We start from the raw sequence: 13,592 nt of genomic DNA on the forward strand, positions 1-13,592 counted from the left end.
CCAGTACATTAATCACTAGATTATTAAAGAAAATCACTAAAATCTAAGGATTTTTTTCACCGGGTGGCAACCCTGCATAAATACCGTTTTCTCTATATGTCTCAAAATAATTTTACGTTCTAGTATAAAATATCGAAACTTCAAAATACATTGTAAGTATCAGGGACAGTCAAATTCTAATTGTTTGAATTGCTTAAGTGGAAGCTTACATGAACATACACATCTTATAAAATTGAAAAAAAAAATTGGTAGCTAAATTCTTAAGGATAAAGACCTCCATATGCGGGGGCGTCGATCTGGGGGGAAGGCAGTTCTCCCCCCCCATTAATGTGGAGAAAAAAATTATTATATATTCCATGCCCCTTGACTACCCGGATAGGGATCTTTCTTACCCCCCCCCCCCCCCCCCCAATGAAAATACTGGAGATTCACCCCTCTACATATGCAGTTTTTGGCTATAGTGAGCACCAGATTAAAAAAAAAAGCAGGTAAAAATTGGCGAAAATGAGCTAAAACATGTGACACCAAAAAGCTAAAAACAGCTTGGGTATGCTTGAGCATCAGCAGATTGTTTCTGTTTAAGCTGTTACGGACGAAAAGCTTTTACAGATTTAATTGATTAATTTTACTTGTTTATTTTTATGGTTCAACGTGGCAACACCGACGAAAATGTTGTACTGTCTAAAAAAGTTCATAGTCTGAAACCACCAAAACAAAAATGTTAAAAATTATCATAGACCTAAGAAGGATCCAGGAGAGGGGAGATATTTTTATTTTTCCTTTCTTTGTCTTTCAACAGGTTGTAGATTGGCCATTTGTATATTGGATATAACAAGAAATGTGGATTTTTTTACCTATTCTCATAAACACCCTTTTAAATGAATATTAGGCTAAATATCGTCGAATAATCTTTAATAAAAAAAAGGGGGGACAATCGGGCCGTTTAGAGAAAGAGGTTTTAATGTCTTGATTTGAGACAACCCCGAGTTAATTTCAGGAGGGAGAGCGGGTAATAGGAAGTTATGAGGAGGAAGGAAGGAGGAAGGAAAGTAATCCAACACATTCACAAACAAACAGACGCATAAGCTTTTCTCTGTATACTTTAACGATAGTATGAATTGTTTTAGTGGTCAAGGAATTAGGTCAGTTCGGGCCTTATGAAATTTGCTTCTTGAACTCAAATTATTGTTTATAGGTCAAAACCCCCCTAATTCTGAAAAAATAATTTGTTTTTATGATTCACACCAAAATGAGGGTTATTTTCCCAAAGTGAAATTGTAAACATGTTAATACACGATTGAAATCCTGTCTGAAACCTAAAATAACCCACACATGGTCTTTGCGTACACGTATCGCATGAAGAAAACGTCAAAATTTTGCGAGAAGGGAGAGAAGGTTATGATTTTTTGGTATTCTTGCAATACATGGGCCTTTACAAGGAAACCAGTCGCGAAAAACCCATTTTTGACGGGCTAACCGCTATAGAGTAATACAATGATAGCGTGGTTTTTATTGCGTATACGATATTTAAACTGTTGTTTTCTTAGGGTTTGGGGGGGGGGAAGGTACCTAGGTTTGGTTAGGAAGTATTTAATATATGCTATGCTTTAACGACCCCCCACCCCCACCCCACTAGTGTTCAAATATATAGCCCAAATTTGTTTCTAAACTATTATATATTCATCCTATTTTATTTGATTTCATTAGCATTAACCAAACTTGACTTTTTAGAAAGGTCCATTTAATGCAAGTCCATTTAATGCAGAGTACCGATTTTTGTAATGGTCACGAATATATAAAAAAAAATGGGGGAAAAGGATAATTTGTTTTGCTTCACGGATTCGGCAAAAAAAATCGATAGAAAACAACAACAAGTTTTAAAAAGGAATTTTGAAGTTACAAGTACAAATATTCTTTAGATTCAAACCAAAAAAAGGATTTTTTCTTTAGACAATTTTTTAAAACTAAATTTGAATTTTTTTAGCTTCCACCCTTCAAAATAGCTTCAAAATTTTCCCTAAAATGTGTAAAACAAGGAGTGCACGAAAGGACCGCACCCACTTATTTTGCCTTATAAAACAGTGTATTTATTATTCTTCCAATTTAAGTACAATGAACAATTGAGAAAATAATCGTATAACTTGTTTGAAGTTGTTATAGAAATGTACCCGCTTAAATAAATAAGAGTTCCAAACAGGGACAGGTCCTTTTATTAGACAGTGAAACAAAAATATAAAACAAAGGCTCTAAATATTTCGATGACACAGTCGGTCATCATCATCAGTAGAGTTACTCCAGTATCAAAATTAAAACAAACTATATTTATACTAAACAAAATAATCACTTCAGATTCAAAGCAAGTTACCGGTCCATTGGCTTAAAAGTTTACTAACTGTTCTTAACTAAACGTAATTAAACTTAAAAGTTTAGTATTACAAAATTCAAGAACAGTTAGTGAGCTTTTTAAGTCAATGGACCAGTAACTTGCTTTGACCCTGAAGTAATTATTTTGTTTAGTATAAATACAGTTTGTTTTAATTTTGATAAGTTGTAGAGTTGTAATTTGATAAGTAGTAGAGTTGATAACTCTACTGCTGATGATGACCGGTTGTGTCATCGAAATATTCAGAGCCTTTGTTTTATGTTTTGTTTTACTCTCTAATAAAAGGACTTGCCCCTGTTTGGAACTTTTATTTATTTCGTCACAGAAAAGGCAGTGTGGTCATAGAAAAAAAAATACCATACCCGCTTAAAATATTTCTAGTTTTAGCAGAACAGAGCTTCATACCCATGTGTCCTCCCTAACAGGGGCATAATTTTGCCAAAATCCTGAGGGGGGGGGGGCAAAGTTGGATCCGAGTTGGAGTTGATTTTCCAAGTCAAGTGAAACTGACCAAATAAAAAATGAGTCATATATTACCATAAAGGCAAAGGTTACTAAAGAAAACTGATCTGTTTCTGTGGAATCTTGAATTATGTGGGCCTATCTTAGTTTTGACAAAATGTTTAAAGACAATAAATTTCAGCTGGGAGAGGGGCGGGAACTAGGTTCTACGGGGGGGGGGGATTTGAATCCTCTACACTATAGCAAATTACGCCCCTGCTCCCCTATGGGACGACATAGAGTCGTCCTAGCTAAGTTGATGGCGCGCTGGATTTGGAATCCTTTGACTGAAGGGCAAAAGTTCGATTCCTAGTGTGGCCAGTTATTTGGTGTGAGACAGGGGTCATTGGCACGACTCTGTAAGCTCAGCCAAAGTCGACCAAGCTATAAATGGGTATCTTGGGAAGTCTGGTCAAGGTAAGTAGAAAGGGTATGCGAAAGCATAGGATGGCTGGCTCCCATTCCCCCATTGCACTTCCTGGATGAAGGGCCTTGAGACGGAGATCAGCACAGCCCGTTTGGAATTTAAGAGCCTAGTGCCTCCTTTACCACCCCAATAGTTTGGGTTTATCTTTAATTTCCTATTACCACTATTTCTGCTAACAACTAATTTCAGCACAAAGCCGCCTGATGCCTAAATAGCTACACACACTCCCCCTCCATCTCAATAGGCTGTATCCAATGCTTCACTCTTTACTCCCTCCCATGAAACCCTTAAACTTCTTTTAAACCTTCTTTATGACCTTTCCCCCCCCCCCCCCCACTTAGGGATGACCTGATTTCCGTTTGGCCTCAAATGAACGAAGCCACGGTAGGATATTCGAAGCGACGGCAGTGTCTCCTAATATAGATTTCTTACTTCTTTTGTAAATTCACCAGATTTTGAGAATTTTTGAATTCATACCCCCTCCTTTTATTATGAATTCCCTCCCTCACCCAAACAATATCCACGTTAATCTGCCTATATTTTGTGCATGTAGCAAAAATTGAAACTTCGATGAAGCGAAAGTTGTTTTACCATATAAGTACTATGAGTAAAAGTGTTATCATAATAAAAATATGCAAATATTGAAAAAAAAAAATCTATTTTGCATTCTTAATAGTAGTGAAAGCGGCAAGAACAAGTTCTGGACTGATTTCACATTTTTATCTGTAAGATAGAAGAGCAAACATGGTTTCCTCAAGTGACAAAGAAAGTTAATGTGGAAAATAAATGACTATACCTTATGCCGAGATTTAACTTCATCATGGTTATTGAAGTCATCTAACAATTAGTTGTACTTCTATAGCTTTGTCGTGTTGGCAACATTACCTGTAGCTGCAACCTAGTAAAGAACGACGTTCAGTCCGTAGTAACCGAGAATTTGAAATACTTAAAAAAAACTGCCAAGTAAGAGAAAATTAGGTACTGGTGCATTATATGGGCACTGCTATATACTAACGAGAGATGAAACCCACCAAACGGGTTATTTGCAAGAGACCGCTATAGAGAAATGAAATGCAAAACTTGGTTTTCATTGCGTTAACGATATTTAAACTGTTGTTTTTTGGGGGTTTAGGGGGGGAAAGGTACCTAGGCTAGGTTAGGTTACGTATAATATAAGTTCATAAGTTTATTAATCCACATTCATAAACAAATAAATAAATTAAACAACACTTTCACGCTGGAGAAAACCTATGAAGGTTTGCGATCGCGCGAAACTATATATATATATATATATATATATATATATATATATATATATATATATATATATATATATATATATATATATATATATATATATATAGAAAAATAAATATAGAAAAATAAATAAATAACTGAATTAAAAACAAATAAAATATAAAAGAAAATACTAATATAAAAGAAAAATAATAATACCAATCCAGTCTCCATTACTCATTATACTCAACTCCCTCTCCCTCCCCCACCCTGCCAAGGTATGCTTCACTCCCCCCCCTAATGTGCAAATATATAACCCAAATTTGTTTATAAACTATTATATATTCATCCTATTTTATTTCATTGGGATTAACCAAACTTGACTTCTTTAGAAGTGTCGTTATAATGTACCAGTTCCGAAAATTACCATTTTAAGCTGATTGAGGAATGGTGACTATGATTACGATTATTTTCAATGGTAAAAGTTTGCAGCGAAAACAAATTTATAGCTCGAATTATGGAAAGAAACCAGTGGTAAATTATCACGAATAATACAACACACCTGCCACCAGCAAGTGAGGGTGGCAAACCAAAAATCCTCATCCTTCTGACAGAAAATGGAGCTACACTAAATGCTGCTAAACCAATTAATTTTTAGTGGAAATAATTTATTAATAAACAATTTTATAGATCCCCTCCCTCCTGGAAAAAGTTTACAAGGTCCCACCTCATTCTCAAACAAAGTTGTTGATGGCCACCCATGATAAAGTGAAGTAAAGTAAAAAAGGAACTTTTTTTGAACGGTAAAAAGAAGTAAAAATTACGTTTTAGAAAAGATTATTTAAAAAAATTTGCCACATCTTAAAACTAATGGAGCTAATTTTTTTATATAAATTCCATTTTTGATAATTTTTAAACATGAAAAATCAGTTTTTTGTGCATTCCCAATGTGGGCTCCTCAGGCCTATGCCCTTCTCGAAATATAAAAAATTACACGATTTTTCAAAGGATTTCTTAAATTTTGGATATAACTGGCCATCCTGTAATGTTACTTTTTAAATCTGTGCCCTCTTCCATCCTGCTCTAAATGTCTTGCCTCTCTAAAAAAAAATCATGCGGTCTTTCCTTCATTCCTGGCCAATTTCTGGGGATCCAAATCCTGGGGAGATTTCTTCAAAGGATTTCTTAAATTTTGGATATAACTGGCCATCCTGTAATGTTACTTTTTAAATCTGTGCTCTCTTCCATCCTGCTCTAAATGTCTTGCCTCTCTAAAAAAAAATCATGCGGTCTTTCCTTCATTCCTGGCCAATGATATACGGGGGTGCTACCATTTCGACTAACCGTCAGAACCACTAACCGTCATAACATCGACAGAAAATTTATAAGCTTATATAATAGTAATAAGTAAATAATAGTTTAAAAACAATTTTCGGCTATATATTTGCACATCAGGGGGTGGGGTAAAGCATAGCATATATCAAATACGTAACCTAACCTAGGTACCTTTCCCCGCCTAAACCCCCATAAACTAAAGTTTTAAAATTTTAGATGTTACGACAGTTAGTGGTTCTGACAGATTTTTTTGTAGATGTTACGACGGATTTTGTCGATGTCCTGACGTTAGTGCTCCTGACGGTTAGATGCTATGACGCCTTGCCGATATACGTTAAAAAAATAAACCAATTGAAATTAACACAACTTTTTAACACTGAAGTATATGACAGTAACCTTTCTTTTTTCTTTTAGTTAGTTTATTTAGATTATTTTTAGTTTAAGCTTATTTCTTTTAGTTTTTTGGATTCATGAATGTCAGGGCTATTTATCACAAATAGTGATTCATAGCCTATGAATCAGAAATAGTGCACAATTTTTGAAGTTACTCTTTGACGAACTGTTTCTTATTTTTTCCATAGTCTGACGTGGGTGCCACTCCAAAATCTATTTCTTAAACGTAGACATGCATTTCTGAGGAGAGAAGCCCCCCCCCCCATAAAGAATGAACCACACGAAGGAAGGAATGCTAATGAATATAATAAGGAAATAAAGCCAGATATGTGGCATACTACTGCTTATTTTAATTACTACTAATTTTACTACTTATTTTTCTTCTTTGTCTTGAAGAAGTTTGTCGTTATTGAATAATTTTTTAATTCATGTGGAAATTTAAATGTGAAACCGATGATTATCATACTAGTAAAGTATGAGATTAGAACGCAAAATGACAGAGATTTTACTTTTAAAAAATGTTGTGACTCATTGGTGTCATTTGGGGGGTGCTCAAAAAAATTATTTACCCCCCCCCCCTCTTACTTTAAAAAATAGTTTTTTGGTATTTTGATTGAGAAATCCTCCCCATCCTAGATTCTGAAAAAAACATTTCTCCCCAGCCTAATTTTTGTCAATTGACTCCAGTGCTCAAAACGTTCTGTTTTTATTACTGGCTTGAAAGAACCGGTGAGATTTTGCGTTCTTTGTGTTGGCTCAAAATTGACATAACAGTAGGGAGGTTTCTGAAATACCGTTATACGCTTTAGCGCTCACCTTATTCTTTTACGCTAAAATTAAATGATAATAGTGATGTAAAATAAGGTAAAAATCTTCCATTTAGACTTTTGATCTCCGAACTTTTACGCTATTCAGTGTGGTCACGATATATTGCTCCGCTGCAACATAATACGTAAGAATCTCAGCGTTCTTACGTAAATTATGAAACTGCAAGAACTTCAGGATTATAAAAATAATTTTTAGAATTAAGCTGTTAAGTCGATTAAATAAAGCTATTTAATAGATTAGTAAGACATGCAAGTTTTGGACTACATGTTCAAGATTTATGTGTGCAATGGAACATATTTCAAATAATCATGGTAATTATTCCAAGATTTTTTTTTATTACAGGCTTCACGGCTCCATCACAAATGATGATTTGCCGCTAGTCCTTGTAGTTACCTCATTTTTCTAGCACTGAGGTACTTGTTATACCTTATCTTGAACTCGTTAAGGGAAGGATTTTCCGGGATTAATGAAGGTGGGGCTTAAATCACTTTTTAAGTTGACAAAGTTCAATATTCTTTTTAGCTAACACAAGTTCAAAGTCTTGCTCAAACGATTTAGTCAAATATCAAGGATTCCAATTCCAAATTCTTGACTTCTGAGACTAATTGACAAACAAAACAAAAAAGACCTATCATGTACAGCTTCACCAAAAACTAGATTAAGCTATGAAACTAGGTCACTAATTGATAGTAACTTTCTCTCTATTTAAATAACTAAGTCGATTAGATCTTATCCAAATTTACTCTGGTATTTATAATGAGCAAAATAATAATATAAGAATCAAAATAACAATTAGTGAAATATAACTTTGTTATTAGCTTTTAAAGTTGCTGCGTTATTTCGAGTAAGCGGGAGATGAGCACAAAATAAATTCAGAAACCTTAACTTGTGTACGCTATTTTGTATAACGTTTTACCTTACTAGCGTTCTGCAAATTTGAAATCAGAAAACTCCTTAGCAATAGGTTAATACAGAAGCGGGTAAAAAAGGGTGGAGCTATTTCACTTCTCTAGCCGACATACTAGGGAATAGTGTGCTAAGGAATAGAAAAGTCAATAATTACCCCTAGTGATTTTTTATATTGCCTACACAAAAAAATCACTAAATCAGGCCATAAATCACTAGATTATTGAAGAACATCCCTAAATCAACCAAAAAATTCCTAAAATCTAGTGACTAAAAATTCCACAAAAGTGGAAAAGGGGAAAATTACGCAAAATAAATTCCAGTTGTCTTTAAGCTTTAGTCTTTATTTTAGTGCAGCTAAAATATATTTGTATATTTAAATTTGTATTCTATTCTGATGCGTTAGGTAGGGTAAGTCCTCCTTACCTAATTATTTTAGATTTCAGAGAGAAACACGAACTAGTATAGGTAATATCAAGGTTGCAGCTATAGCTGCAACCAGTAAAAGGCGAACCAAAGCGCATAATTTTCCCCACCCCTGGAAAATTCACCCTCCGGAAAGTTCCCTCCCCAGAGAAGATCCTCCCTATTGAGATCCACTTCAAGCATAAAATCCTTTCCTTCACCGAAAAATGTCTGTATACTTCCAATAACAAATGCTATATGTAAACAATGGGCAAATTATGCAACTTAAAGACATTTCCCCAGGGGCTCTGGGGGGGGGAGGGGGTCATGATATATCCAAAGCATAGCTATTCGGCCTTTCAACTATGCTCAACAAAATGGCTATCTCAAGATTTTGATCGGACGATTTTGAGAAAAAAGGGCGTGGGAGGGGGCCTAGTTGCCATTCATTTTTTGTTTCGTTTAAAAGAGCACTATAACTTTTAATTTCCGTTCGAATGAGCCCTATCCCAATATTCTACGACCACTGGATTGATACGATCACCCCTGGAAAAAAATAAATAAACCCGCATCCGTGATCTTTCTTCTGGCAAAAACATTAAAAATTCCACATTTTTGAAGACAGGAGTTTGAAACCTCTATAGTAGGATTCTCTGATACTCTGAATCTGATGATGTGATTTTCATTAAGATTCTATGACTTTTAGGAGGTGTGTTCTCTTTTTTTGAAAATAAGGCAATTTTCTCTGGCTCGTAACTTTGATAGGTAAGACTAAACCTAATAAAAATTATATATTTGAAATTAGCATGAAAATTTGATTCTTTTGATATATTTATTAGTATTAAAATTCGGTTTCTTAGAGCTCTGGTTACTATGAGCTGGGTCGCTCTTTACTTACAGTTCGTCACCACGAAGTGTGTGATAAGATTTTACCATTAGAAAACTTTTTAGAATTGTATTCCAAATAGAATTTACACCCTTTCCTATAGATTAGATGAAGTGAATTAAAAATTGCTTTTAAAAAAATACCAGGGATAGCTTATGACATGGTCAATTGCACCGGATAATTTTCATTGACGGTTGCACCCTCTTTGGGGGAGGAGGTTAATCTTTTCTCTTAAATTACGAAAGTAATCAATTTTTAATCACTTTAATGAGTACATTCAAAATTAATGAATCAATATTTATTTTCTTAAATAATATATTCAGTAATTGTCTCTTGGGTATGCTCCCATCCTCTGCACCTCCAATTTCTAACGCCTCTCAATTTCTTGTATAACAATGATTTGAAAATTATTAATCCATGAGAATGTGCACCACTAAGATATTTCCTGGGTAGAGGGGATTGAAATACACAAAAAAATTCAGGGTCATTATTTTCACCTTACCAAGGGGATACTTGAGAAAATTCCATTTTAGGGAATACCTCATCCCACTTCTCTTGCTACTTTCCAGGAAATTGAATGAAAATTAACCTTTTATCCTACAGCTCATATATTACTTGCTATAAGAAAACATTGTCACTAACCTGCCCTAAGTTGAAGCCCTAGTTAAAAAATATTCCTCAGAATGGAAGCAGGCAGGGGGGGGGGGTCATTCAGTGGTGTAATTTCGTCAAAATCTGGGGTGGGGGGCAAACTTGGAGGTATTTTTCTTAAATCAAGCGAAAATGACACTGAAAACTGAAAAATGAGTCGTATATTATTACAACAAAGGCAAAAATATTCTAAAGAAAACTGACACGTTTCCTCTGGATGCTTGAATTATACAGGCTTATCTTAATTTTGACAAGATTTTTTGCAGAAACTAAATTTCAGCTGGGGAACGAACTGAGGTCTTGGGGGAAAACTTGGGTCTGGAGGGGGCATGTGCTCCCCTGCCTCATTGCAAATTACGCCCCTGGTCATATTCTCCCCCTCCTCTTTCTTTGTTTATAGGAAGGGACTCTTACTTCAAGTCATAGAATTATTGCCAAAAAATGCTCTGTTTGAGGTTTAGGGCACATCAACAAAAATATGCATGGACCCTTCTTTTTATTATATGAGAATACCAAAAAATATGCTAATGGAAACTCCCCTGTTATGAACCTTAAAAATACTACTTATTTTTTTATTTGACCCCACCAAGATAATTGCTTTTTAGATATGCTTTTTCTTAGATAGAAACTCTAAAGTCGCGTTACCCCCCCCCCCCAAACTGGCAAAATAATTATAGAAGCTATCTGGTAAAATATAACATGTCTCAGAACCTTAAGGCTGAAAATTTGCAATCTCCCCCACCAGAATACTTTTTTAATGAGTTTTTTTTTTAGGGGTGATCCTATTGAGCACAAATTTAAAGTGGTCACAAATTCCTAGTGGAATAGGTCACAAAATCCTAGTGGTCACAAATTTAAAGATCTAGGGCCTTGTAGAGCTTTCTGGTGTCAATTTTTTAATATTCTAAGCAGCTAAAGTTAAGTATCCCAAGTTAAATATCTGAAGTTTTTTGGGTACAAATAGATGAAAGTATTTGAGGGGGGGAGGAAATGATTTTTTTTTTTCAAAATTTTTGTATATTTTAAATTCTAGGGAGGAGACCATTTAGTTGTTTTCTCGATTCTTTTCAATAAAAATACCAACAAAATGAGATAATCAAAACCTAAGGATATGGGAATTCTAGAGGATCAAATTCGCTGCCTCCAATTGGTTCCCATGTCCTAGTCCTATAATTCTAGTCCTAAACATGTTTGTTCGTTTTTTTTTATTTTGACTATACTATACACGTAATAATTTTACAATAAACCTATTTGAATGGAACAGAAATGAAGGCTCAATAAGGTATTATACTTTACTTCAAACATTTTCATATCTTTTGTTTCGCTTTTGATGCGTTTCTTATAAATAATTGAAAATTTCACAACATCTATTAACCTTAGTCTACAATTTGGGCTGAATACCTCTGATTGTTACAAATACTATCAGAAGAAGCTATGTGTACCCATTCATGAATTTTCAATGATAGATTCACAGTACTTTTCTTCTTATTTGTCGAGCTGAACAGCTTTTTTTGGCCTTATCCTTTATCTAAAATGACAAAAGGTATTTTAGCTATTTGAGCAAGTCACCGGAACCTCAGAATAGAGAAAAAGTTGAAATGTAGAAATTTTAATTCAGAGTAATTTACTATAATCATAGACACACTTCTGAATCCTCCAGAATTAGATTTTGTGGATGAGCTAAGGATAATACCCTTTTCTACAATCTATAATCTATATAATTCTATAATCATACAATATAATTTTATAATTATGCATAAATATAGTTCAGTAATCATCCATAATCGGAGTTTGTGGATGAGCTAGGAGAATACTCGTTTCTATAATCTATAATCTATGTAATTCTATACTCATAGAATATAACTTTATAATTACATATAAATATAGTTCTATAATCATTCACAATCGGAGTTTGTGGATGAACTAAGGAGAATACTCCTTTCTACAATCTATAACACTGGGGAACAGCCGAAAATTTGCCAGGGTTTTCTCATCTGATTTAGACTAATTTTGGTGTTCTGAGTCCGAATATCACATTCATTTTGCTCTATCAGGTCAACTTTTTGAGATACAGCCACATGCCTACCTGACGAGTGGTACATATGTTAATATTAGGGGTTTTTAGTTCGATCATATTTTGCTTGTAGAATATAGTGAATTACAACAATAGTTTATTTCTCTATAGTATATGCATTCGCGTATGCGTGAGTGCAAGGCTATTTTGTTAACCCTGAGCCAATAAAATTGACTCTGAATTTCCCTGCCTGACATTAACCTGCGTTTTTCTATTTCTTTCACTTGATCAATATGACTTCGGCGCGACGGTCATGCAGGAATGATCCTGACGTTTTCTGCTACGTCTGCAGAGATTACACGCAGTCAATGGACAGGAGAAACATCATAGGATTCCCAAAACGCGCCTACGAGGCTTACTTTGAAGTCAAACTGGTGACTAAGATAAGTCTTGGGCACCGCACACGGTGTGCAAGACGTGTATGGAATACCTCCAGCAGTGGACAAAGGGCGCGAAAACTTCACTGAATGTTGGGATTCTAATGGTTTGGAGAGAACCCTTTGACCATGCATCGGATTGTTGCTTCTGTGGCACCAATACTACTGGCATCAACTGGAAGAGTTGACACAGCCTCCAGTACCCCGACCTTCCATCTGCCCAAAGTTCAGTGGCTCATTGCCAAAAATTTCTATACCAGCGTTCACAGAGCTTCCCGACAGAGACAACAATGTCACCACTGCAGGTGAGGGAGGATATACAGAAGAGGAGCATAAAGCACAAGATAGTCTACAGCCCTTTTCACAATGTGAGCTTAATGATTTGGTTCGGGATTTCAATTTGTCGAAGACTTCCTCAGAGCTGTTGTCCTCCAGACTCAAAAAGAAAATCTATTTGGTGAAGACGCATATATCAGTTTCTTTCGTAGAAGGCATGAGGACTATATGGGGTACTTCTGTTACGAGTAAGACCTTGTTTACTGCCAAGATGTCACCAGACTTCTTGGCAAACTCTTCGCTCATCAATACGGTCGAAGGGATTGGCAACTCTTCATTAACATCAACAAGCGCTCTTTGAAGTGTGTGCACCTCCACAACGGGAACCAATTCACCTCAATCCCTATTGTGCACTCCCTAACTCTCAAATAAAAGTATTAAGCAGTGAAATACGTGCTTGAAAAAACCCGATATGATCATCATCAGTGGACCATCTGTGTTTATTCAAGATGATGAACTTTTTACTTGGTCAGCAGTCCGGGTTCATGAAGTATCCATGCTTTATATGTATGTGGAACAGTCGAGACAGATCCCAGCACTATATAAAGAAAGGGTGGCTGGCACCAGAGCAGTTAGTAACTGGGAAGAGAAACATTATAAACAAACCTCTTGTTGACTGGGAGAAGATATTGATCGCACCACTACACATGAAGCTTGGATTAATGAAGCATTCACGCGCGCTCTGGACAAGGATGTGAGGTGCTTCACCTACCTGTGCTGAGCCTTTCCTTGACTGACCATTGAGAAGCTGAAGGCCGGCATTTTAGATGACCAAGAGATACGACAGCTCCTGTAGGACACAAAGTTCGACAATTCAATGAAAATGCCAGAGTCTGGTGCGTGGTAATCGGTTG

General features: G+C 35.5%; 1 protein-coding gene across 1 annotated transcript in view; it reads left to right on the forward strand.

Annotated features, from left to right (window-relative positions):
* LOC148939167 (lachesin-like) overlaps window positions 1-13,592 on the forward strand; it is a 336,515-nt gene that overhangs the window by 224,168 nt on the left and 98,755 nt on the right. The gene's annotated exons all lie outside the window — the stretch shown is intronic.

Source organism: Artemia sp. Qi Xiang Cuo, chromosome 21 (assembly GCF_049724085.1).
Source record: "Artemia sp. Qi Xiang Cuo chromosome 21, ASM4972408v1, whole genome shotgun sequence".
Classification (NCBI taxonomy): Eukaryota; Metazoa; Arthropoda; class Branchiopoda; order Anostraca; family Artemiidae; genus Artemia; species Artemia sp. Qi Xiang Cuo.